Genomic DNA, 27,964 nt, shown 5'->3' with positions numbered 1-27,964 from the left:
CCTAAGTCAGTATTTAACAAAGAAGGCTCCTTTTATGTGATGCTTTTGATAGTTATGTAGGAATGTATTCAGTAATGTGGAGCATTCACAAAAAAAAAAATATCTGAGAATGTTTTAAGTTTCATTTGTAAGCGTTTTTTTTAATCTGTCTTGCTTATGCATTTAGCTTGTCCTTTTGATGGGTCCTCTCTCTTGAGGAAGAATTAGCAGACCGTTCTTTGAAAAGGACATTTAAGTAGCCAGGCATCCAGTGAGCTTATGGCAGTAAGTCATGGAATGCTATATTTCGTTACTTTCTGGTTTATTTTATTTTTGCATTCAGTGTTTTTCAAATATGATGGTGGTGTGGAAATACTGTATTTCATGAATTTCTGGGTTTGTTTTTTTTTATTTTTTCATTCAGCGACTTTAAATACAGTGGTGATGGGGAAAGGAAAGTTGCAATAAAAGAAGATTTTGCTCTTAAGACTGCACATGCCAAGGTAAGTCTGGAATGGGTGCTCGTGGCTGAATTAATAAACTCTGACTGTGGAGGTTTCGAACATGAATTCTGACAGACCCTTCACTATGACAATACTAGTGGGAGTCACAATAATATCATCTGCTGCTGAACATCGCTACTATGTGAGCACTGTTGTGCCAAAGGTTAATATGCCAGTTTTATTTCCTTCTCTCTACAGCTATAATTTAAACGAGTTGCACACATAAGTGATGTTATATGCATAGGGTTTTGCATTAAGTTTGCTATGTCAGATTTGTTTATAAAAATCATATTTTGAACCACTTGCCCGGGGGCTCCGTTCTGGGGAGCTGCAAGCTGATTTCTTTTAAAGAGGCGGTTTTCATTTTCCATGAACTTTCAGTAGAGATTTTGGAGCTCTGAACAGGGAGCTCAGTCTTAAAATTAGCACTTGCACAGGTTTACAATTAGGTTTAATTACTTAGCAACAGAGAGTTTAATCTAGTTTTAGATGTGTGCCCCATGACCTTTTCCCTACCTTACCGGGATTGGAAGGGCCCCTTGCCTCTCTTGGGGAAAATTGCTTCCCAACATTTTGGAGACCATTTACAATGTTTTTGTTCCTATGCTGCAACATTAACGTTGCCCATAAACCTAATAGTCACACAGTAGTTAATAAGGGGCAGAAAGTTTTACAGTCTTTTCCGCAGTTCTTAAAAATCCTGCTACTGTAATTTAGTCCCAGCCGCCCAAAACCTATCAGTTGTGAAAAATAAGACGTTCTATATTGGTGTATTCCTGGAAACCAGTGGAAGAGAGGACCTCTCCTGAGCATCTAGCTGGACGTAATGAACTTGGGGATTATTTAAATTGCTTGGCTTGTAATATAAACACTCGAGGGCTTGCCAGCAGTGTACCTTCAGGATTTGTGGCTTTTCTGAAAAAATTCATTTGGGATGTTTTTTCAGAATCCATTGCAATTAGTGGCACTATGGCAAAGGATGATTTATCAAATTGCCTTTCAGTTGCAGGAAATAGAATACATTAATGATGTTGCAAACATATTTTTACTCAGGTTCGGCAAGAATTATTTTCCAGCTGTCTTTCTATTATGTAAACCAAGAACATTTCCAGGGTACCAGCTTAATCATCCTTTGTGCCATTGCAGACCTTCGGAACGGTTCTGGCCTTCTCCTGCTAGAACAGATGCTGATATTCATGATGGCACCAGTGGAAACAAGGCACTTCTTAAGTTCCATAAGGTTTCTAGAATCAAACCTGAACTGAAATGGGCTCAGATGTAATTAAGCATTGACTGCTGGTGCCTATTGGGTACACACTCCAGTTCGTTTACCGCATCAAATAGGGAGCAGGAAAGGCTGGAGCTGGGATGGAGAGTCATTGGGGGGAGTGGCAGACTGGAACAACTCTGAAAAGGAATAGCTCACAAATTTCTCTAAAACAGACTTTTCCATTAATCAGCCACTGCTAATAGCTAAACAGTTACATTAAAAAAAAATAAAACTGCAGCCATCTTTAATTCAGAATATTTTTCTCAGAAGGTACCTGTTCTACTAGCACATGGAAAACTAGTATCCAGATTATTACACAGTAGTGAAGAGTGGGGGGGGAGAGGAATAAGCAAAAGCTTATTTATATCAAAATTGGAATACTGTGGACACCATGAGCTCTTAAGCACAGTGATGCTGTGTGCTGTCCGAAAGGGCAGGGTTCTAATTACTTGGCTGCCATAACCATATTTCAGTGCCTAAGATGTCATCATTTCCTTTAGATTTCATCTTCCGCCTGTGTTGCCTGGGATTGCAATAATATGTTCTGAGCTTTCTGTAGCATTTCTAAAATGCATTTTCCTACAGATTAACAGTTCGTACTTTGCTACTTACTTATGAACATTGTTTTCCTCAGCATCCCTGAGAAGAGGGTTATGGGCTATCTTGGATGAGCTTGGCACTACCGACACGTTGGGTTGTGCATCCTCTGAAAGCTGGTCGCAGTTCATGGAGTAGATTTCTGTGGGCTTGGTGTTGAATTTAGTGGGACTTTGGAATGCAGGGAACAGATAGTTTAACGGTGATAACAATGAAGGCTGTGTCATGTCTGTGGTGGGCAGATGCTTCAACAAGAAGTGTCCGTGAACAGGGACAGAGCTCCACACCGACTCCCCTGTGCACTGTGCTGAAGCATTACCCAAATACAGCACAACTACGCTGCTACCATGCTGTAATAGAAGTCTAAAAAGGAAATGTAACTATTCACTCGGTAATGCCTGACCCATTGCAAAATTACACTACTGGGTTCATTGTGAAGCACATACATGGGAGCACCCTTGTAATTATCTGTCTAAAAACACAGCACTGCCATTTCTGGGTTGATTTTTGAAGAGTGGTTGCATAAACCTTTACCAAGATGCTTAATACACTGTGCCGTGCTCTTAGGCTGGTTGGTTACTGGGAAAATGAACTCAGCACTGCCATGGTTGCAATGCCTTCCAGCTCTGGCATGCTCAGTGCTCTGTGTGTGATTCTGCATGACGTGCCTGAAATCCCCGTAGCCAGCAGGCTTGGTGCTGGTGGAGTGGGAAGGGGGAGGAAGCAGAATCAGGTCCCTGTGCCTGCCCCTTCCCACACAGCCTGGCTTCCTTGCTCCTCAGGGGTCTGCACACCTGGTCTGGTGCACAATATTTTCTGCTTAATCACAAGGGTAAACCACAACATCCTCCTTGTTGTCTTGAACAAGCTATGGGGAGAGCAGAGGGGGATCTCCTTCCCTGAAATGCACCTGGACACCTACAACTATGTACAACCCTACAACCCTTCAGTCTAGGTTTGCCCTAGAGGTCCAGTCTGCTGCTCTTCGACAGGCTGCTCCTGTCAAGAAGTCAAGCACTGCTTTTGGAAAACAGACTTGCCTTCGTGTGGTAAGTTTGTTCTCCTAAACCTTGATCCCCAAACCACTGAGATCAACAGTTTTTAAGTCAATTTCCACTGATTTCCATGGTCTGGAGGTTAGATTTCACTGCCTTTTCAACCCTGGATCTCAGCAATTCCTGACCGCCTCACTCTGGCTCTTTTCTTTGCTACTGTGGGAAAAAAAGATGCTGTTCAACACGATGAGATCTAAATGACTGGGCACTGCGCATGGAAACTACAGCTCTGTTGTTAGCCTGTTTCAAGAGAAGGAAGCTGTATCTGAAATGATACCTCCAAACTGCAGCAAAGCCGAGAACAGGTCTCCTTGTACAAGGGAATATTTCAGCCTCATTTTCATTTGGAAATATTTCCAAACATCTTGCCTTATCCTTGGTCTCGCAAACACAGCTGTGAACTGGAAATGCCTCATGTTCATTTTCCTATTGCATCACTTCTCTTTCATTTTCTTTCTTTTTTTTTTTTTTTTTTTGTTAGTTGCAGTCATTAACAGTGTATGAAGAAATCAATTATAGGTAAAAATAGACCAATAGGTAATTGAGCCTTTTTATTCTCATGCTGATCAAAGTAGAGTACTACAGACAACATGCACTGATATTTTCAAATGGAAATGAAGTATTCTTTTTCCAAAACTGAACCAACTTACAAGCCTCAACACTCTTGACTTTGACTAAGGATTAGGATCCTTAAAAAAGAGACTGAGACCCTTCTCGGATTTTCCATTACTGAGGAGGTGTCCTTGGTTCAGCAGCCGGCTGGGGAAGGCAGCTGGAGAGCTACATTGCGGGTGACACTTCGGAATCATGGCGTTTCAGTATTTATCCAGCAATGTATTTTCAGCTTGAAGGTACCAATGTTTTTGTGTCACACAATAAATTACAGGATGTTTACATGCAATTAGGTATGTGCCTACGGAGGAGAAGACACTGGGAAACAGGATTTTCCAGAGGCAGTAGCTAGTTCAGAGGCCGAGCCAGTGCAGTAGCTGTTGTCAGGGAGGACTGAGTGGCAGTTCTAATTACCAGTGTCTACACAGGTTTCTCATAGGAAGATACAAGCTGTCACGATCCCTTGCCAATCACATGAGAACTGACCTAGGGAGAACATCAGCTGAAGGTGAGCATACACGTCCAATAAATTCAGTCCCCACTGCATTAGCTTATTTTTAGGATTGTCCTGAAAAGACATTCAGCCTGTATCATAAAACCTTCAACCAAGCAGAAAATATACAGAATGATGATGACTTGAAATTTGGGTTCATGCCCTCTGGGGCATGAATTCATAGTGCTTTGGATATGATTTGATAATGTACTGAATGCTGAAGGAACGCAGAATCTCTAGATGAGTTCATAAAGATAGAGCATTTATGCAATGTCAGTGCTCTCCTAATCAAGGGAGGCAAAAGAAATCGTATTCTTAATTTTACTGCAAATTTTATTCTTAATTTGCAACAAAATCAGGCTTTCCGGATAAGATATTTCTCAGAAATAGGGCATTTAAAGTTAGCGCGTGGATTTATGCATGCAACTGATGCGCCGTTCTCAGATTTTTCACCTCCTTCCATTGAATGTATTAGAGACTTGTTCACGAACATAGTTTAGACAATACATGTGTCACAAGCAATGGTGAATCAAAGAAGGAAAGCATCCAGAAAGGGAAGCTAACGAGACAGGTAGGCCCTCATCAGCATCACATTCTGTTCCATAGCTACAATAACAATAATTGAGTCAGACACATGGATTTTAAGTGCCTCTTAAAGAGGAAAGTTAGGGAGAGACACTGCGGAAAGAAAATTATATACTGAAATGTGGCGTCTCAGTTTTACAGCTGCCAGCCTTGTTCTGTCAGTAGCCACAGCTGTTGCCTTTTCTTCTAAACTTAGCAGGGGATGGGTGAAGCAGAAGAGGAGCAGTGCAGGCGCTCCGGCTGATAGGGAGATGTGGGTCCAATCCCGCTGTGTAATCAGAAGCAACCTTTTATTAGTTTTAACTCTTGAGAGAGAGGTGTTTTATTTGTGCAGACAGAAGCTGACACCACGGGGATGGGTGCCTGCCTCATGCCGATGGACGGATGTGCTCTCAGGATGCTCCTCGGCCGCCCTTCTTGCACCACTTGGGTTTTTTCCAGTTTTGCTGCTTTGCCACTTCTGTTTTGTCCATCTTGGGCAGCAGGCTTCCTCAGTGCCAGCTTTCCCAATGAATGAAGGAGAATATTTGTCCAAAAGAGGAGGAAATCAAGTCTCTGGATCTCCTGCCGATTGTATGTGGTCTTTTAGCATGTGGTCCTCAACCCCAGAGTCAGACCTGGTGGATTTCAAATCTGGAGTGGTGAAAAGTGCGGGCTTCTTATGGTAGAACTTGGTGTCACTGGTACCAGTTTTCAGTAACAGTCTTGCAATTCCTTCACTGAATTTGTGTGTGGTTTTTTTCTTTTGAAAGTTTCAGCTTTGGATGGCATGAGACTAAGTATGAATATTAACTTCCTTTTTTTTTTCCTGCCCTTGGGGTTGCAGAAGAAAATGTGAAGACATGACCCGACATTCAAAACAAAACGCAAAGACTGAAACAAATCATCCACCATTTGTGATTTTCAGCATCTTTTTTTTTTAAATGCAGTCTTACGCTTAAAAGCCAGTTCTCTGCTTTTTGATGTGCTGCCTTGGGATTTTTGAGTGCTTTGTCTTTCCGTGTGACAGTCACCTGCCAGTTACCCAAATGATTTGGGGAGGTGAAAAAAACACAGATATAGATAACAGAGAAGACACGCATCCCCCTGAGTCACGTACTGGGAAATCATCTGGGCCTTGGCATAAGGGCATGAAAGGTGTTTATGGTGCAAAGGCCAGCTGAGGTAGTGTTGGAGGACTCTCTAAGATCACCACCTGGTGTGGTTTTCACCTGTAAGAAATAGTCCTGGGGCAGAGATAGGTGCTGGATGTCTCTCAGCTGGGAGGGATGCTGTTGGCTCCTTCCGACACAGAAGCTGGGAGTGATTTAACGTGAGCTGTGGGTGATCAGGAGAGGAGTGGCACTATAACTTAGCTGACAATATAGATACAGCCTGTACTTACCTTATGGGTGAGCTTCACTGGGGGATAAAATATTCTCTGCACCAAGCAGGATAATGCTTATTGATGCTGAACTGTTGTATGAGCCACTGGCTGTGAAGGAAAGAAGGTCCTGAGGAAACAGAGGAAAAGTGGATGTTTGTGTCATACGCAGAAAATTTGGCCTGGCCTGCATGCCAGATGATATCCTTCCATTTGACGAAGCTGAAGATGCTGAGGACAAGGCAAGAAGGAAGGGGACCATACCCCAGTTAGATCTAGGCACAGTATGTAGTTGAATGAAATAAAATATTTCTTGAAAAATGATTGATTAAGACTAGAGCTCGTAACTCCTGGGGTAATTTTGTCACTTTTATCTTCAGGGTGGAGATCACTACATGCCAGGCTGCATTCCTTCATAGCATCTGAATCATTCTTATTGTCTCCACAAGCTGAAAATGAGAAACAGACTGGCAGGAAAGTTGAAATTTTCAAGGTGGAAAGAGCAGGGAATGGCCTGATTTTTTTGTTGTTTTTTTTTTTCTTTTTTTTTTCTAGATTAAAAGTTCCTGTTGCATTTTTGCAGATAATAATACACTGGATTTTATGACTCCTGTATTTAAAACAAGACTAGGGTTTCCTATGTTTTTAAGAGGAGTAAGAGCACCTGAAAAAAGGGCTTGCTCCAGTGCCATTTATATTCAGCATGACTTTCTGTGAGCCGCACGGGGAAGAAATATTTCCAAGGCACCAGTGGTTGCCATATCCTGTATGCAAAAAGATTCCATAAATGTCTGAAAACAGATGGAATGCAACTTTGGAGGAATAAATGGATTTTTAATTTTCTGAACATTTTGGATTCCATCTGGTTGAAGTAACTAAGTGACCTAGTAGAATACTTTTACCTTTCTTGTATAATAGCTAGAAACACAGCTTGCACTGCTATTGACTGACACATTCCCTGTCAACACACGGGTTTGACTTGCTCGTACATTTACTTACTTTTACCTCTTTTGACTGCATGACAAGGGATACTTGATGCACCTTTTCCTGCGTGTCAGATCTCGGTGTTAGCCCTCTCTCAATTCATGGTCTGGCCTTGCAGCAAGGAAGGAGGAGCTCTAAACCACCTGCCTAAGCCCACCTGACAGTAGTGGAAACCTAAAGAGATAACATACCTTAGAATTATCTTGGGGGTTTGTGGTTTTTTTCTGCAAGCATTGGCATGTTTAAAAGAAAAAGAAAAAAAAAAAAAAAACAACCAACCAACCAATTTTCCATTTGCTTAAAGGTAAAGAATAAGAAGGAGCAGAGGCTTTGTGTACAAGTACCAAAAAGGCAGATTATTTCTGTTTACTGCTCTTTTTGTAACTGCCATTTAGAATGTTGTTAAACAAATAAGAGTAAATACGTGTGTGTTTTTAAACAGGAAATGAGCATTTCTCTATGAATAGCAAATAAAATACAGGCAACTTGAACTCACAAGAAAGAAGTCATAAAGTATACTGCTCTATATAAAAAATGGGAGACCTAGGTTTATGGAAAAGACATGATTATTGAAAGCTAAAAACCAAATTTGTTCACCTTCTTTGTCGGAGCAAGTGGGTTTTTTAAATCACTAATATTAAGCCTGTATTTACTAGTTGGACTATTTATGAAGCTGATTATTTATGTTTGCCATTCAGAAAGTTCTACTGAGAATAACTATTTCCGTGCTGATAAGTTCATAAGCAACAGTGAGTAGGATATTGACAATGTGTTTGGTATTAGTTTTCATACTTCTTGGCACTTTGGAACATTTCTCAGGGTTCTTGCTATGAATATGGATGAAACATTCCAAAGAATGGGGAATAGCAGCCTTTTTTTTTTTTTTTTTTTTTTTTTTTATTTAAGGGACAGCAGTGAGAATGTTTTCCAGTTCTGGAAGCAAGTATATTTGCATTTCATTAAAAGCCATTGCATTTTAGGATCACCAGTTTCAGTCTAGCACAAAGCCTGAAATCTTTGAAAGATTTCACTTTTGCCTGACACATTAATGCTACGTAAGAAGTGTATTTGCTCAATCCTTAATAGGACAAAATATAGCATTTCCACTGCAAATAACTTTTATATAAATCTCTGGTCACTGTAACCCCGTAATTCAAAGTAGGCTTCTTTCTTCTCCCTGAAATTTGTGATTATGAACTTCTGACAGCTGGCAGGAACACGCGCTGCTGCTGCCAGCAAAACTCTGGACGCAGTGCAGTCGTGTTTTGAGCGTCTTTTGCTCGGATCCTGTAATAAGCTTGCCTTGTATGGCATTGAGACAATTTAATTCACTTTTGCGTTACACACATATATAATTGCATTACTGTCTCTGAAGCATTTTTTCCCCCATAAATGATTAAAACTTGTTACACAAATTTGGACTTGGGAGATGTATTTAAAGCTCCTTATGCAGGACGTAAGTGGCTGAAAGATTCACTGGCTGCAAGCATGAAGGATTTGCTGTTTTTTAATTTTCTGAGAGTTTAGAATTTTGTAAAAGGTAAGTCTGTACCTACTAATAGTACTGATCACGTGTTGTCTCATTTGTATAACTGAGAAAATTACCAATATAATGAAAAAAGCTCCCTCTAAACAAGTTCTCTACCCACAGTTAATAAAATAGTATCTACCCTGAGAGAGTTGGAATTTCTCTGCAAATGCTTTTAGTTAAACAAAGCATTTTGTGTACCTACAGTAAATGTGATATTTATTTTTTCATTATTCATGAAACAACTTTAATGTCACTGCTGATTTTCTTGGTAGGATGTTCAGCTCCAGCATACCGGAGCTCATGCTGAGTTGTAGCTGAAGATGTCATTCACAATAAACATGAGCTGCTGTGACAATACGATGGCAGAAGGTGAAGAATCTCTTTTCTCGTGCAAGGGCGTGCATGTGTCTCTCTCTCTGTGTGAGAGGGAGAGAAAGGGAGAGATTTGATTGTGTTTACAAGATTCATTCGCAGCACAGCAGGCAGTAGTCACATTGTAATATTCACCTTAACACGGATAATTTGATTTTCAACCTGGTTATCATGCATTTAGACATAACGATACATGAAAATATATGCTTTAGCAGTGCATTTTAAACAAGGCTGCACACTTTAAGTCGGAATATATTAGAGGTGAGCGTTGATTTTTGCAATTGCAGAAGTGCTGGGAAGCACCTTTCAGTGTTTAGCGTATGTTACAAAATCACTAAGAGGAGAGTGAATTCTCATAGGTAAGTCTCAGGGACTGCTGCCATTTCTGGGCTGAACTCAGCAGGATGAGCTTACCCAAATTTGACATCCCTAAAGCTGGATGTTTTCACATTTAGGATCCTCAGGTACTAATGGAGTCTCCTTTCTGAGTTTCAGATTGTCTCCTGACTGGAAAATGAAGAGTTCAAAAGTCCTGTGGCCTTTCTGCCCTTTACACTGAAAGGAAAATGAGCTGCCTGGTCATAGGACGAATGTTGTCTTGGGTCACCATCAAGATCCTGACCTACCTGACTGATGTGACACAGGGAAAGAGGTATGTTGATGCTCATCAAGAGCAGAGCCTCATTACTGCATCCTGGAGCAGCCTGAGAGATAAGGGGGTCTATTGGCAATTTAATTATGGTCGTAACACGCCAGCCTTCTTGCCAGACAAAAAGGAATCCGCTGTTTGCGCTGTGCGATTTCAAGCTCGACTTCAGCCTAAAGAGCGTGGATGTGGTTGGGCGTGATTTTGTGAATCACCTACAGCACATCTGCAACGAACAAAAGCAGGCGCAATTCTCCCCGAGTCAGTGGAGTTGAGCCTGTTTATAGGAACGGGGCGTTTGGCTCCAATCCAGTTAAGTCTCTGCAGTATCCACGCTCTGAATCTGCAGAGCTTTTCTTGGAGTCATTAATATCGAGGCTGTACATTACCCAAGGTAATTAGCCATCACTACTTGAGCCTGGCCCAGGAGTTATTCCACAACATGTTATGTCATTAGTATAATATAACGGAAATAAATGGACACAAACTAGAAACTAGGAAAGTAAGGGTGCTAAAAGGGGAAGAGTGTGAAGAAAACAAAAACAGCCGGGTGGGGTCCCGTGATGGTGTAAATCAGAATCACCTTCTGTGAGGCTCTGCCAGTTTACACCCTGTGATGCTCTGGCCCATGATTATTAGGAAAGTATGTTGTTGATATGCTCTATAATGGCTTCCATTACCAGCCCATGCTAAAAGCAGCAGCTGGTGAAAGTTATGTTTATGTTCCACAGATGGATCGGCAACAGCAGACACATAGCTCTGTGTCTGGTAAACAGGTGTTTGACTTTATATTTGCTAGCTAGCCAGAAGAAGTCAGATTCTTGAAGGAGATCAATTTAGTTGTTGAAAAGGAAGAAATGATTATTTTTGGTTGCACTTTATCTTCTTTTTAAATGGCAAGTAGTGTCCTGAAACACATCCTGCCTTTTATCAGCGTAGTCTAAATGGCTGGGAAGAAAAATCAGCAGAGGGGCAAAAATCCCCAAACTGATGGGGATATTCACATGATACCATCTCACCTCCTTCCTTCCTTGCCCATGTTCAGTGGGAGAAGGAAGCGCTTTGGCTTCAGACAAAGTGAAAGGTGCCCGTAACAGAGTCAAAACTTCCCATGCCAGAGGGGAAACTTCACCCATTGCTGCAGTGCAGAACGGGACTAGTTGAAATTACAGCAGAGTTTAGCTGTGCCTTTGCTGGAGGTGGAAATATAATCCTCCTTTTAATAAGAAATGTTTTGTAAACCAGTTCCGACACCTGTAAATTTAATACATACGAGTGCACAGCCAGTGCAGGTGGAGAACAATTGCTTTTCAGCTTACTCAAAATAAACCATTTATTTTGACTGTTTGTTCATTTCTGATTGCTCAGAAAACCAAAAAGCGGCTGGGATTATTTCTGGTCTCTGGATGACAAATACTTCTAGATGGAAGACTGACAACATGTAAATTCCTGGCTGAATACACTGAGCCTAAAATTCCTTAAACTCTGAGGGTTTGGGAGCATTTTCACAGATACCCAGCAGTAGGCTGAATACTCATTAATAACTAATATTTTGACTCTGTGAATCATAGCAATCCAGGTTCAGCACTTCTAGTTGCAAATCAGATTATTATTTTATTCTTTGACCAGCTCTAGGGAAAGCTCCTTAGTATGTAATGCGAAGAAGTAGCCTAAGGGAAGAGAGCAGGCTGGCATCATTTGCCTAAAACTTTCCCACACTGCTATCAGGTGTTGATCCTCCTGGCAGAAGGTTAGATGTATCCTGCTGATCCCTTGAAACCAGCGGCCAAGGCAGGCACAAGGGGTTCTCCAAGACAAGAGATGGCCCAGGAGCAGGAAGGGTGGCCGGGGCAGCAGAAGAGCCCAGGCTAGGTCTGAAGACATGTTCACCCTCAGTGTTGTTAACTTGTTATCACGCCTGTTTTATTGAAACCAAACCGCTGGAAGGGGCAGCTTGGGAATCATCACGTTATGTCAGGAAGGTAGCTGTTTAAATGAAGTGTGAGCAGCGCGTGTTTTCGAGCTTCTGTTGTAGATGTAATATATGAAGGAATGGCAAGAGCAGCAGGTGGTGTCGAAATTTATGGAGGAGCAGCAAGCCCAGGCGGCAGCCCCACAGGAAGAGCAGTGACAGTTACCACAGCAGATGGTCTGGAGGATGACGAACGTGGGACCTGTCCCCAGCTGCCCCCATCACCCAGCCCTTCTTGAGCCGGAACCAACAACACGTTGACTCCAAGCTGACACAGCCAACCAGAGCAGCAATGCTGGTGGTGGTGGTCAGGGCATGGAGATCCAGACTGAACAAGCCTGACCCAAGCTGTGCGTATTGATCCCCGAGCAGTGGTGCTGCTGCCGACGAGGAGAGGTACATCTTGAACCAGTTGGGAATCCCAGAATAGAAGTACTGATAAAGGCTCATGGAGGAATTTAACTACCCAGACATCTGTTGAGTAACAAATACAGCTGAACATGCATCATCGCAGAGGTTCCTAAATTATAGTGAAGACAACTTTATGATCCAGAAAGTAGAGACTCCTGAGGAGAAGCCATCCTGGATCTACAGGAGTATATTAATGAAATTTGCAGATGAAACTTTGCAAATGCATTAAAAATACAGCAGCACTGTGCTTCAGGATTGACTTTAGCAGAGTATCGTATGTCTTTCGAATGGACTGTCTTCCTCATTCACTTCTTCGTTTTTACTGTTTCACAAGTAAACGAAAGCGCAAGCCTGTGTTCTCCTGTTTCTAAACCGGTTTGCATCATTCGTGCCTGCCAGACATTTGAGATCTGCAGACTCTTAACTAATATACTTCGCAAACATGTCTCTTGGACAACATACAGCTCATGACAGAGACCAAGAGAATCAGAAAAATGGGTAGATCGCAGCGCCGTGCCAGTTCCCTTCAAAAAGGCAAGTGCATACCTTTGCAGAACAAAATCATTTGAAACAAATGTTGAAGAGGAGGAGGAATCTTAAGAAGCAGAAATATTGAAAAGACAATAATGGTAAATAAGGCATGAGTTTTCAATAAGGCACAATAGCAAAGCAGGCCTATAAAATTTTGGAATACAAACAAAGAGATATTACATCACAGGGTAAAGTTCAAATAGGGCTTTTTCCTCCCCTTGATGGTTTCAGGAGATATCAAATAGGCACTGAAACAAGCAGCAAAAAGGTTACGCTGATTGTAGTGAGGAACCAACAGTAAAACAACGCATTTTTGGAAAATATTTTAGAAGTTTGATTTACAGTGACACTTCCTGGAAAAAAAAAAAGAGAACCAAACAGAAAGCCCACAAAACTTTATTTTTATCCTGAAACAAGGGAATCCATGAAATCTTAGGGGAAAAAAATTCTCTTAAAATTTCTCACATAAATCGTCTAATGTTTGCCATCCTCAAAGAAAAAGCAGCCCTGAGTGAGCTTCATTCCTCAGATTCAGTACAGGGATAATGCCAGGTTTACTCTCTAATGATTCATTTCCTTACATCTGGAGAATGTGTCTTCTAAAAATTTAGGGGGAAAAAACCCCAAGGTTTTTTATTTTGCCTCTCTTGCCAAGTTTTAATTTGATGCATTCATTTCTCCATTACCGTTCTGTCCCAGAGTTTATTGTCTCAACCACTACGTACCCAAATCTTTCTCATCTCTTCAGGAAGGTAACGTTTCAAGTTACGTTTGTAATAGCGAGGTATGATCATCTCGGCGGCATGGCAACCTTAGTAATCTTCCTGCTAAAAACCTTTTCATTAGCTTTATGATAAAATATGCCTGTGTTATAAATATTTGCAGAAAATAACAAAACTTTTCACTTGTCTACATTAATCCTGACATCTGCTATAGGTCACAGAGAAAGAAATCTACCTCCAAAAGTGATTCCAATTCAGCATTGTACTAAGACTATTATCAAATAATTCCACTCCACCCGATCAAAGGCTTTCTCAGCATCTAATGCTAATAACATTCATGGGTTTGAGCCTTTGCTTTTTCGAAGTTTTTAGACTCCCCAAAGTATCACCTAAAGGTCGGTGAGGGGTCAAGGGGTGCTCAGTTCTTTGATGAGAAAGAACCAAGAGCTCCTTTTAATCTTAATATTCAACTTCAGTACAGACACACACACAAAAGAGTAACTAATCTCAGGAAGACTGATCTCAGTCCAGGCATAAGCAATAGTGCAAGACTTTTTTTGTAGAAGGTGCAATCTAAGAACTAACTTTGCCAGCAGGGAATTTGGAAGGAGATGAAAAAATGAATGAGAATCCCTCTCTGGTTATTACTTCTGTCTGAATTCCAGTTCGCGTTAGACTGGGACAAAGAAGGCTGGAGACAAGGATGCTATCAACAAGATAGCAGCGGTGATATACAGGCCACTGCTAACGAACTGCCTTTCTGTGTCCAGGGAGCCCTTCTAAGGGCAGTCTACAAACACCCTCCTGAAGGCTCTTCTTGCTTCAGGCTGGGTGGCTGTGCTTGCTGGTCTTGCTCAAAGTTAATTTGTAATCTACAAAAACAGTCTTCTATTAAGGGACAGAAACAAACCTAAAGGTTAAAAAAAAAAAAAAGGTGACGGAATCTCTTATCAACCTGAAGCTTCACTTTGCCTGTCTGCTGCACCTGAACTGGCGTACCCAGTCACTGAACTGAGTCTCATGAAGGTTTCAGCACTGCAGTGGAAGCAAGGGACAGTAAGAAAAATCACTTGTGGATCCCAGTTTCTGTGAGGGAAAGTATAAAAGGCTCTGAACTGTCCCTGAGCAAGGTTATTAACTTGAAAAGTACTTAGCTAAAACTCTTTCCTGGTGCATTGACTCATGCCCTCCACTTCAGCAAAGCCAGATTACAGAGATTTGCCAATGATTTTGTGGCTGCAAAATGCAGGAAGGTATTTTAATTGCATTTTCCCCTGTGATCAGTTCTCTTGCCATACTCCGTGGTTGAAGTCTTATTGGAATGCTTTAAATAGAACAAAGACTTGGTCGGCTATTCTGCCCCGTCGCCCTTCCCCACCTAAGCTGGTCCAGGTTGTTTGGATGGAAACGCTACTTTATCTAAAAGGTTTTTTGCCTGGAAAGTGACTGCAGATTAACAATGCCAACAGGAACACTTCATAATCACTGGCTGGGCTTTTCTCACTCAGTGTCCATTTCCCAAAGGACGTACACTGAAAAAATGGCATCAAGTTTTGAAATGGAGTGGTGTGAGCTGACTCGGAGCCATCAATATGCTGATTTACCCCAGCTGAAGTTCCTGAGCTGCACAAAATAACCCCTTACATTATATGTGAATCAGCTGTTTAGTAATCAGCGGAATCCAGATTCCGGTGGTTTTACTTCCACAGAAGGCAGGAAAAAGGTTTTTATCACATTTTGCCTCGTGATCAGTTCTGAAGCCTTACCGGCGGATGAAATTCCAGCTCGGTCTTACTTACATTAATACAAAGATGGTTAAACTATTCGCTCTCTTCTTTCTCTTCACCCATACATACTCACCCTGAGTAGTAAGAGTGTCTGTAATTTGCCCCGTTCACCTGAATGGCCCCTCTGGTGGGGATGCAGAGATGATGGTCCTCAGGTCTCTGAACAGCCTCTGGAGAGACGTGGCCTCTTCACTTACATCTCCTGAGTTGCCTGGTGGAGCAGCTTACCTCTTTCTGTCGAGTAAGACCAGCACTTCTGTTACCTGCCCGAGGTCGACACCCTCCTGCAAAGTCACAAACAGGTATTTAATATCAGGTACCAGTTCTCATGAAATGTTTGGATGGAAGCTGAGGAGGAGGAGCAGGGGTGGAAGCACGGGTTGATTAGGTCCCCTTTGGATCTAGTTCCTATCTTGTGCTAATCCACCCCAGACTCCTGGCGGTAAGATCCAAAGCAGCATAAAGCAGATAACAGGAGGAGGTGGAGGGGGCTGGTCAGGGCTGTTTGTAAATAAATCTGGAACCTGGGATCTGCAGCCTGCTTGGTTATGGTTTTGTGAAAATACAATTACAGCATAAAATGAAAGCAGGCTGTGCAATGAAAACAAGAGGAATGCCATCACCCAGGTTGGTTTGTACTGCAAACCACCCTGGTCAATCATCCGAGATGAATGGAGGTATCCGCTGAATAACCTCACTTTGCAACTTTTATGTGAAGGCTTGATAAATGAAGTCAGGGAGAGGTACAAGAAAGTGATTAAAACCAGCCTGCGCAAAAGGCAATGATAACCTCCCTGAGCTTGAAACTTTTTTCCCCTTCTGCCTGAGTTTGTTAGATAATTAACCCTTTCGTCTTTCCATCTCTGTACACAAACATTTGTATATTCAGACAAAGCACTGCCTCTTGACAGGCAATTTGTCACTGGTAATAAATTGGACCCAGTGGCAAGGCCAGCAACTTCCAACAGGGATGCTTACGGCTGGGTGCCGTGATCTGGAGGTTCGTGGTGGCCTCGTTGTAGCCCAAGACCTTTTCCAGAGTTTGGCTCACTCATTCCTTGTCTCTGGGCTCTCTCCATTGCCCAGTAGCTCACTTAGGCACCTCCTTTTAGGCACCCTCCTGGAAAAACATTGCCCCACGCTGCACTGGGCTAATAGTTCTAGGGGATGCCAGTCTGTTGTAGTGAGCTTGAATGGGATATTCTTGTCACTAAAGCAAGAGGCAATTCCGGCATTATTGCCAGGCAGGGGCCAGGATTTCTCTTTCTGGACCTGGAACTCATCTCTCATCTCTTGCGGTTAAATAGTTGCTGACTTGGAGGATGACTTGAGCATGCAGAAAAGCATGTTACCCGCATACGGCATAGCCGGAGATCAGTGGATTTCCCATTCCTTGGTGTAGCCCGTTGTGCTCCTAGATGCTTGCTGGGGTTAAAAGGGGCGAGCAAAAGGGTCTCACGAGCAGACCCTTGCCCAAATGTGGTGAGAGGCAGCTGCTAATAGTTGGGTTGCTTCAGTTTTGGTCTGCCCAACTGCATTAGGGTACCCAATAATGCACTTACGGTAAAACAGCTGTTGAGAATCCGAGGTGGGCTCTCAGGTGAAGATCTAGAAGTCAGCATTAACAAAATATACCAAAGATTTCTTGCGATCTTATTTCAGAGAAATAAGCTTTTCTCGGGGGACCCACCCCCTAGACTTAGCCCCAAAAACAGCAGCAGCAGCACTGCCTGTATTGAACAAAGCTCTTTAAACTCTTACTGAGAAGCAAAATCTCAGCTGAGAAATGTCAACAGAGCTTTTACGACAGCCTGAAAATTAATTGTCCTCTGAAATGGCAGTCCTCAATTTAGGCTTAATCTCTCTTGCATTACTCAGGTAGCTATTGTGAAGTATCACCCCGCTTGCTGCTGTCGCTGACAGTTTCTATATCCCTCCACCACGCCCACTGGAAGGAAAACAATCACATAAATCCCTCTTGCAGGGCATGCTCAAACTCGTTTCTTATTGTGGGGCAAATTTATGGTTGCATTTACTATGTAATCTTTAAAGGGGACTGGCTGGTTGAAGGTCTAAAATTACAGATGACCTGGGTGTAAGCAAAAGTGGATTTGTTAAAAAATTCTGGGTTTAAGGGAGGAGGAAAGGGGGTGAGAGAAGAGAGGTAGATGTTCCCTGGGTAGTTTATGACCTTTCCTAAAAAAAAAAAAAAAAAAAAAAAAAAAAAGGCAAACAAACAAAAAAACCAATTTAAAAAAACCCAAAAACAAAGAACCAACAAACCTTCAAGAAAGGTAGAAACGCAGTTTTCATCCTGTGGCTCTAAATATCTGTTTATTCCACTGCCATGATACGAGCATGCCCGGTTGGGATGATTTAGCACTCTGCTGATGACTACCAACGGAAGGACTTCATGTGAAAAGGTAGTCTGCCACAGCTAATGGGCTCTTGTTTCAAAGGGATGCTGTGTGTACATTACTAGTGTATGGAGAAGGTGCAGAAAGGCCTCAGCAGACATTAGGAATGGAGTGTTGTTGATGATGAAAAGGCACTTTGCTGTTGAGGGAATGGTGGGAGAGAAAAGGCGTATCTGTCTTTTTGATTAGAAATGCATGCTTCCTTTCATCATCTGAGCTGAAAAATTGGCTTCTGCTCTTGGTTTATGAAACCATTTTTCTTTTCCCTTCCTTCCCAGGTTTGCAAACTCTTTAATAAATTAGTTACTGTGAGGTGCATAGGTGCAACAATCACCTTAGAGGCTTTTCCCAAATGCATCTTTAATATTTTATAAGTATTTAAATAGATTTATTCAATGTGAACAGCCTGATTTATTAACACTGGCACTCTGGCATGGAAAGAGGGTTCAATACAAATTATGTTGTGTCAGAAATTTTTAGCAGCTAGATCTCAATTTACCAGTGGATTCTTGGAAGTCAGGAAATAATAAGACCCACCCCATATTAATATTTAATCGGGCTTTGGTGCCAGATAGGAGAAGCTGTCGAATGAATGAGATGCAACGAGGGGAGCCCTGTATTACATTAAAACATACATCATGTGTGTTCGCTTCTTAGATGGGGGGCTGGGGGGAGAGAGGTGGGTCCATTATTGTGGCAGGTGAGGGGCTCAGACCTGCTGCTGAATAAAGATGCTCTGCCGGGCTCTGAGAGCTGACCAGATGAAGTTAAAGACTCACCGCAGACATTTGTGGGAAACCTGAGCGACCAGGTGTGAAACTTGTTTCCATTTTGATGTCCCAGGTCCAAGAGATGCCTTTTCTTGTGCGTATTCATAGAATCATAGAATCATTTAGGTTGGAAAAGACCTGTGAGATCATCAGGTCCAACCGTTAACCCAGGACTGCCAAGCCCACCACTAAACCATGTCCTAAGTACCACGTCTAGGTGTTTTTAGACACCTCCAGGGATGGTGACTCCACCACCTCCCTGGGCAGCCTGTTCCAACGCTTGACCACCCTTTCAGTGAAGAATTTTTTCCTAATATCCAACCTAAACCTCCCCTGGTGCAACTTGAGGCCAATTCCTTGTGTCCTGGCGCTTGTTACCTATTCAGAAAATAATGCATGACAACAGAAGCACTGAACTCGTCGTGATAGCAGAGCTGCTTTGTAAAGCCCTTTGTAATGATGCAATGAGAAGGGTGCTTCCAGACCTAATACTGTCCTGCATAAGTGTACCAAGGAGCAGTGCAAGGACGGGTTTACTTGTCCTCTGTAGGTCAGTACTCAGTAGGTTACTGTTTGGAATTACCCCAAATTCATTTTCACTCTGAAGTGCTGTGGAAGATTATTTTTATTTAGCCTGGTACATTACCCTCATAAAAACAAATTGCGTTTATTTCTGTATGGAAACACCAAACCATTTTCTCATGCAGATTTTGGGTATAAATTTCAAACATGAGGAAGCTCGGAAGCAGAGTTTTTTGCTCACTTGAACATAAAGGCATGATTGCAAAATAGCTCTGCACATTGGCACGGCTTTCCTAAATCACTGCACCCGGTGTGGAGCAATTCAGATGAGTTCAGAGTCTGTTCAAAAACTGGCAACATCTCATTTATGCTGAGCACCGCTGACACAGCCTCCCCAATCCACCCTACAAGGCAGGGGCTAGGTGGGTGAACGAAGAGCAAAGAAAGCTTCAGCCAGCCACAGCGGGACTGGGACTGGATGAAGAGGAGAAAAGGGGACAACTCAGATGCCACAGATCTTTTCCTGGCATATTTCAGGATGACCCAGCAATGAAGAAACCCTCCAGTGGTCAAGGCTGCCTAGCCATAATTGCATGCTCATGGGCAAGGGCTGAGCTCTTCTGAGGGTGTGAACTAGAGAAGTGTGGTTGAAGTGCCTGGAATAACACTGCTGGGCACTGGCTGAAAATCTGGCCTGTAGCTGAAGTCCTGGTGAAGCTAGTCTTCTGGTAGGAACTTTATTAATTTCCTTTTCTCACTTAATTATGTTTATTTCTATCCTTTAAAACCCGTAGTGTGTTTGCTTTACTTAAAGAAAGAAGAGTTGAACTGCTGGTCCTTTGTAATGTTAATAAACTAGGTGATGCTACAGTAAGATGCTAAGAGTCAAGATAAGAGCCTACTCCACACATCTGATTCTGCCAAATTTTGGTCAGAATAGTTTGTTGTAAGGTTAGATTTCCAGGGCAGAACCCTTCAGTTTGTGCTGTGGTAGTTGCCTGTTCCTACTGGTATTGGGATCTCAGTTCTTTAAACTGAATATTTGGAGGGGGAAGACAAATGGAGGAGCGGAGCAGAGCGCTCTGTGTGATTTCTTTATGCTGCTTATGGTTAAGTTAAATTTGGGGTTGTGGAGTGTGTACCTGACAATGTTTTGAGGAAATGGTGGTAGGTCCGGAGCAAGGTCAGCTCTCTCTGTGTCACTGCTTACAGGTCTCCACCTAATCCGCCACAAGGCAGGCTGGCTGCCCGGGGTGGGACCGTTAGTCTCTTCCATGGGGCAGCAGTTCTAGCTGTTATAAATATGCAGATATACAGTTCCTTAAGAGCAAACGGAGATATTATGACCTACTTCACATAAAAGAGTAACATACAGTTGCACCTATATCAACGGTGGGAACAATGGTAGTTCAGAAGGGAATGAGCTTGTTCCCATTCCAGGGAGAGTGTGTGTCCCTTGTCGTGCAGGGTTGGATGGTTACAGGTTTGGGGAACAACAGGGCCAGATTTCTGCTGAAGCCGTGCTTTCCTGCCTCTACAGGGCAGCAACTGTAGGAGTTACCTGTGCTTCGGTGGGTAAGGATGGGCATGTCTTTCTGCTTTATCCTGTTAAGCCAATCCACAGTTGAGATTATTGTTTGCTTCTTACGTGGTGCAAAAAAAATGCAGGCCACAAAGTTAACTTCAAAATTCACTGATCTGCTGTTTTAAACCACTGCAATTCTTAGCATCTAATCTCAGTGTTCGTAGTCGTGGCATATTAAGTCTTCATGTGGCACGTGATGTCCGAGCAAGGTGAACTCTTTGGCAGGCATTTTGAGAGTCATAAGCAAGGAAGATTCTATTACTTTTATCTCAGGAAAAGAATACCATTGTCTACTCTGAACTCAAATATGTATAAATCGATTTTCCCTCAAGATTTTTCAAGTTTGAGCTAGACGGGAAAGAAGTAGAGGAGAGACTATCAGAGGGCAAGTTTCACAGTTCAAATATACGAAGCTCAACTATATTGGTATTAGGAAAAATGTTATATTTTGTTAGGAAAACATTGTAGAAAGTTAAAGTGCTATAAGTTTTTTGGCTAAGTCTGACTGTTCAAAAGGTCATCTGGACTTCTACAGGATATGACCAGCTAGTAATATGCCTGAAAACACCAAAATTTCAGCCCCCTCCTTCCCAAAGGAGAAGAGGACCAGCTTCTGCAGTCTTCCACGGATGGGGGCGTTCTTGGAGCAATGGTCTCGCTCTGGTCTTCAGGACAGTTCCAAGGTACTGCTTTCTGTGCGAGTGAGGCCAGAGTGGTTATCTCAGAAAGCCGAATGTGATTTTAATTATAGCTTTTGTTATTGGAACAGCTGTAACCGAGATTGTAACAGTCAATTATATATGGAGCTTTATTGGCAAAGGGTGTTTAATATTAAACAATCATTGCTAACTGTGAACATACCTGATATAATAATGAACTTTATTTGAAAGATCAGCATGAGATAAAGGAGTTAAATTTAGCTGTACAGTCTGTAACAATAACACGAGGGGATATCGTGAATTCATTTTATTTGGAAACAGAAAACTCTGGATGTTGTTAGATTATCTTTTTGAAAGCATAAAGTAAATGTTTGGTAACCAGAGATTTGTATTGCTAGAGAGAATCACTTTCACTAAAGCTACAGTAACCGAATGTTTAAATGTGCAGGGCTGAACTGTCAAAGCACGTAACAACATCTTTAAATAAAATGGAAGCGGCTAGAGCTGCCTTTATCAGTGTCCTCCTTGACAACTGCTTAAGGTTCAGTTCTGTTCCCATTGAAGTCAGCGGAGGATCTCCTGGTAACCTGAAATGATTCATGACACGCACCTTACCAGGGAAAAAAGAAGTCTCAAAGCAGCGGGAGCATGCGCGGCTGCCCCATAGCACATGAGTTATTCATTCCCACGCAGCGATCGTGCCGGCCCACAGCATGCGTAGCTGGAGCTCAAGCCCCTTGCAAGAGCCACATCGAAGACAACGGCCCTGCCCCCCCTGCCCACGGAGGGGTTTTTTCAGTCTTCCAGGTCTAAGTCACTCGACATCGTTGGCAGTTGCAACACCTAGGTTTTCAGCTTAATGAAAGGCTCAGAAAACCTCTTGCAGTATTTTTAGTTTATTTTCATTAAAGCTGACGGTCCCTGATAACCAATGGTAGGCTCAAATCCGAAAGGCTCACATGGCAAAATCCGCCCCAGCCCCGAGCTGGGAAGTGCTGAGGGAGTAAGCGCTGGCTGGGCCAGATGCCTGGTACAGCAGGGTTGGTTTGTGAGGGCTGGGGTTGGATTTTAACTTGGTATTTGTGTCGCTGGCTACGTGGGCTGTTTGGCCAAAGGCGTGAGTCCCAGTGCAAGCGAGGAGGCAGGATGTGAAGCGGCTGTGGGATGCAGGGACAAGGCGGGCTGCCCTGGGCATGCCCAGCGCCCCTGTGGTTGCTTCTCCCTGCACCCATCCTGCAGGCTGCTCTTCTGCACTGGCAGGAGGACAAGCCACATCGCCTCTTTTCAGTCTCATTTTTCCAGTTCTCAGAGGCTGACCTAGGAGCCAGCATTTTGGCTTTATATTTGGGCTTGGAGTTTTCTCTTCAGTCCCTCTCTCCTGATTGCCGCTGTTTGGACCCGGTGGATCAACACTCTGTAGACAGACGGTGTCTTTATCAGCGTGCAAAGTGAAATACTCCATCCAGAGCTCCCTCCTGCTTCTTGGTTTCCAACATGCAGCTCAAATTCTTAATTGGGTAACCTGAACTTCTCTGTAATCTACGTATCAGTGTGTGTGGATGTAATGGACATGTCAGGGCTGTGTACACTAGCACTTTTAAGTCATATAATGGGCCTGTTCACTAGAAGAATAAACACACCATGCAATTCAACTGCAAACTGGGGGGGTGCAGAGCAGAATGTTGGCCGGAGGGTTATCCCGTTATCCCCAGTGGAGAAGCAGTTGTTTTTCATTTGCAGATTTTGGGAGTGATCTGCAGCAGTGATGTTCTCCCTAATTTGGAGGATCGTCTAATCGTGTCATTGGAATGGTGGGGGGAGAGGAAAGGGAATGGAGAGGATTTCTTCTTGCAAGCATTTTTCAGCTCTTGAGAGGCTTTTGTGTTGCCTGTGCAAGCCTACAATTGGATATTGCAGGATACTGTACTTTCATGTGGAGAAAAGGATTAGGAAAAAACCCCAAAGGTGGGAAGTATAGCAAAAGGCAATATTTGGAATTGCACTGTTAGGAGACACAGCTGAAGTCAATGGGAGTTTGATCCATGAAAGCACAGCAGGACCACGCCATATATAGGAAAGCACAATCTGTCAAAATTAAGTGCGTAGTTTATGGTATGCTTTTTGTTTGAAATAACATATTACCTCCTATTTATAGTAAAGCAGACTAAACAGTTCTTATATGTCTGCATTTAAGATTTTCAGACAGAGAGTAAGGACACCTTTTACCTGGAAATTGTGGAGTCAGAGCTCAAAATTGTTAGCAGTGATATAAATGAATACCTGTGATTTTACAGGCGTATAAATCTCAAGCTTCTGCTTACATAGCCCTGCTCCGTCTGCAGTGCTGGCTGGGTCCGAAGATCACTGCTGGAGGACTACTAGGAAACAAATGAACTTGCAATGCATAGTATCTTAAAGGAAACTATAAATGGGATAGGTCAAGGACTAGGCATGTAAGCGACAGGAAAAAAATCTTCCTTTTAGTTTATACAACTCCTGCTTCCATGTCTGTGCAGATTCCTAATAAGGAATAGTAACTTTTCGAGGCACTAGGCCTGTACATATTTCCTGACTTTATAATTCTCACAGTTCTAGACATTCCAAGGTAGGGGGTCATTCAGACGGAGTTGTAATTTCTTGTGCATATTTATTTCCAAAGTATCTTTTGCATAGTTTCCCAGTGAAATCATGTGCTGGGGCTGGGGAATGCTAAATAGGTTATTTTTCAAGCTTGCATATAAAGGGGCTGTCAAAGCGGGCTGTTTTGGACTTATCAAGTACAAGTGCCGGAGCCAAACCATGATGTTTGCGGCGTGTCCTTCCCAACCCTGTTACGAGCTGGGCTCCCGACCTTCCAGCGGGAGGTGACGTAAGAAGGTTAAGGAGCTCTGGTTTTGTTATCAGTGAGGATTTTAATGATGATAAAAGTCTTGAAAGCGTACCTTGGCTCAAGAGTGGCGTGACCTGAGCCTTCCCCCAAAAAAGTACATTTGGTTAACCCTTTGGTGTTTAGATCTGTGCTCCTTTCCCTTCCCTTCTGTAAATAAACACACGACAGATTTTACGGGGAAAAAGGTTGTAGAAGCCCAGCCTCTCTGTAAATAACCTTAACTGATTCTGAAAGCACATTTTGAATTCATTTTCCCAGTCCTTCAAGACACTTTTTTTTTTTTTTGAAGCAATTACATTTATCTGATCAAAGAATTAAAATACATCAGGGATCAGCCAAGATGCCATGAATTTCGAATATTCATTTCTCAAAATCCATCAGCCGAGCAGCAGCTATAAGTTATCTGCTGTCTGAAAGAGGTTTACACAAAGTATTTGTCCGGCCATTTTCAACCCCCCCCAAAAAAAAATCTCTGCTAAAAATCCTGCAGATAATGTATTCATCAAGGAGAAGCTAAACTGGAGAGGAAGGAGTTTGCCCTTAATGCTGCGTATGCCCTGCTCAAAGCGGCACTGAGGAAGGTTAGTCAGACCTCAGCTTTTATCAAGATGTGTCTAACTAATCTAAATTGAAATGTGGGCGCTTTCTTTCTGAACTCCAAAAGCATGTAATGCATTTGGGACTGAGGTTTTCCAGCTCTTGCTGAAAAGTAAGCGTAGACTTTCTGCTTGCAGAAATTCCTGTGAAAAGAATCTAACTTATTTCTAAGGTTTTGAAAAGAGTAGCAAGGGGAAGATCCCGTGGAAATCAGGAGTGTTTTCACAGATTGCTGGTGACAGTAAGTATCATTTTATAAAACACCAGTTAGGCTGCGTGTGACATATGGAGACAATTTCTCCCTCAGCTATATTTACCTTTCCCTTTGATCTAATGGGAGCAGTGCATGTATACGGAGGCAGCCCTTGGTCCGCAGCATCCCATCCCGTTGGGCTGGCGTACTGGGAGAGGTTTGGAATAGCCAAGCTGACACGTGCCGTTGTAACTAAGAGGGCAAGATGGTGCAAGGAGTCTGATTTAGCCGTGTGGAGGGACAGTTATGAGGTGGTACGAGTGAAATGCATTAAGTGCGGCCTTTTTCCTTTATCATTAGAGAATCATTGAAATGTAAGACTGGAAGGAAATCCATAGGCCATGTATTCTGTTCTCCTGCTCAAAGGCAGGATCAATTATACAGCCATCCCTGGCAGCCATTTAAGTAAAATATTACTGGAATGAAAAGATATTCTTTATATTTAGAAGAGGGAATACTGCCAGCACAGTTAGTTACTTACCTTCCGAAAAAAAACAGAAGGAAAAAAAAAAAAAAAAGAAGAAAAACATAAAAGAGGTTATTCCAGCTCTCTAAGAGTTATCATTCAAATTAGTTTGAAGATTTGCTTGGGATCATTGGAGAAGCCTGACTAGAAGATGTAAGTGGAACATAAGACAGGGTATGTGGAAGTGAAAAATGAGGAGATACGATCATAGAAAGGCCAGGGAACAGGTTGAACAGGCTTCCAGTTGGGGTGGCGAGTTCCAAAGGCAATTGTCTCATTTAGGCAACAACTGAATGAGCACGTGGAATTCAAAAAGACAAAGAGCTGCGGGTTTTATTTTTGAGCTTTGAGTTACCTGGTGACTCTGTCAAAGGTTAAAAGTGATACTTTGCATGGCTTGCCCCCCCTTAATTAGTATCAGATATTTGCATGTGTACGTGTGCTTGCTTACATGGCACTGGTTTTATTCCTCTTGAACAAAAAGGCACCATAATTTTAAGAGAGTTTTTTTTAAAAAAAAAAAAGTTTAGAAGTTTCTTAAAGTAAGGCAGGGGAGAGAGAACAGCAAACAGCATTGCACTTCAGATCCATGTGGATCCTGCTGCTGTGATATCACTGTAAGGCTCACTGCCTGGTGGTTGCAAGTTGTTTTTCTAAAGCCAGACCATTTCATCTGACTTTCGTCAGAGCTGCGGTTTGCTCTGCTCTACTTTTAAGTGCAAACACTGCAATTATTTGCAGAGCGTTATTGGTCATTTATTTTATCAGTCTAATATTCTTATATTGCGCATCTTAATACCGCTATTAACTGTTTTGGGTCATTTCTTATTTGTATACCAGAAAACTGCTTCCAGTGTTATTACTTATTGGTCATAATCAATTAGGGAAGTTTTTAGACTATGGCAGCCTTATATAAATACACTGGCAAAGTTCACCTCCTATGATTTCTGACAATTAAATTGTTCTGTCACTTTGGGACCTTCATTAATCTCAACTTGTCATCCTTGTTTATGCAGGTTATAATGGCCTGTGTGTGTAAGTGAAATGAGATGCTAAAAGCCCTTGGCTGTTTAACTCTTTGATGAAAGTCAAGCAGGAGTATGTTGTTGAAGGGAAAAGTTGATTATTTTTTTTCATCCCCCAAAACAGCACCATGGAAATTATTGCACTGTTTAACGACTAGCTATGAAATAAGGCAAGGAAAAGTTTTACAGAGGGGTGAAGAAAACAGAGTTGACGGTACTGTTATCACAGTCCTTTGTGTGTCTGCATGAGTGCACATAGAAATGAAGATGTGGCAACATATATTACTTTCTCTTCCAGGAAAGTGGTATGAAGACATCATGTTCCGGCAGAGGAATCTTAACGGCCAGAGATTTTCAGATAACATTGCGGGATTGGTGTAACATCAGTGAAGGACATGGCTAAAGTCTCTTGGAACTCTGAGATGCACGTGTTATTAGTAAGCCCTTAGTATTATTGGTAGTTTGGGTAATTGGGACAGACTGATTGCTTGGCACCACCACAGGTGCGCTTCCAAGGACTTTGGGCAGTGAAAGTCCATTTATGGAATGTATTTAATATTTCAGTTCCTGGGGGAGTTTATCATTTTCTTCTTTCTTGAATTATCTCCTAGAATTTGAAGACCTGCTTTCTGATGTCTCCGAAGAAGGTGGTTTATTACTGAAGAAGGTGGTTTATTACCGCCTGCCATTTTAGAAGGCTTTTTAGAGCGGCGACTCTGTGGCACCAGCCCCGTTCCTGTGCCAGCCTCCGGCAGAGCTTCTCACTGATCCTTCCTCCTCGAGTGGCCTCGCACAGCCCTCAGAAGGACCATCGGGTCCCACCCGGCACTGCGCACAGACGATGCAGGTACCTTTTATTCCATGCCATTCATCAAACCTGGTGTTTCCTCTGGGGCAGATGCCTGCTGAAGTTGAAACCCAGTCCAAGAGATCTTTGCTCTCCTTTGCAGCTGGAAGCGAGGGGCCGGGTCAGCGCAAGCAGCCCGCTGTCCCCCACGGTGGAGGTGGGGCGCAGGTCCCCGACCTGCTCAAAGCCTCTGTCCAGGCGCAGCTGGCCAAGGTTAAAAAATAGGAACAGCCCTAGAGCGATCCATCTCAAATCTAAAAGGAGTGTAATGATATGCTATTCTCTGCACCCTGAGAAACATACGAGTGACATCCTCTCTCTGAGCACTAATTACCATAATTCTTAGACCAGAGAGAGATCCAGAACACTGCACAAATTATCACCCAATATCTTTAATAAATGTGGATGGTAAGTTACTTGCAAAGGTGCTGGTTAATAATCTGGAACGCATATTCCCAGACCTAATTCATTTCAGTCAGGTGGGATTTATTAGGAATTGGGCTGTCATGCGGTAGTACAA

The 27,964-nt window shown here is 42.6% G+C and overlaps 1 long non-coding RNA gene across 1 annotated transcript; it reads left to right on the top strand.

Annotated features, from left to right (window-relative positions):
• The first annotated feature begins 280 nt into the window (after positions 1-280).
• LOC119150326 lies at positions 281-27,442 on the top strand. The gene is made up of 6 exons (XR_005105020.1): positions 281-482; positions 9,840-9,996; positions 21,243-21,390; positions 22,735-22,883; positions 26,896-27,034; positions 27,209-27,442. It is a non-coding gene; the product is annotated as an uncharacterized LOC119150326 (long non-coding RNA).
• The last annotated feature ends 522 nt before the right edge of the window (positions 27,443-27,964 follow it).

The sequence above is a fragment of the Falco rusticolus genome, chromosome 6 (assembly GCF_015220075.1).
Source record: "Falco rusticolus isolate bFalRus1 chromosome 6, bFalRus1.pri, whole genome shotgun sequence".
Classification (NCBI taxonomy): domain Eukaryota; kingdom Metazoa; phylum Chordata; class Aves; order Falconiformes; family Falconidae; genus Falco; species Falco rusticolus.
Note: the sequence above shows the minus strand (reverse complement) of the source record. Positions and strands in the feature narration are given on the sequence as shown.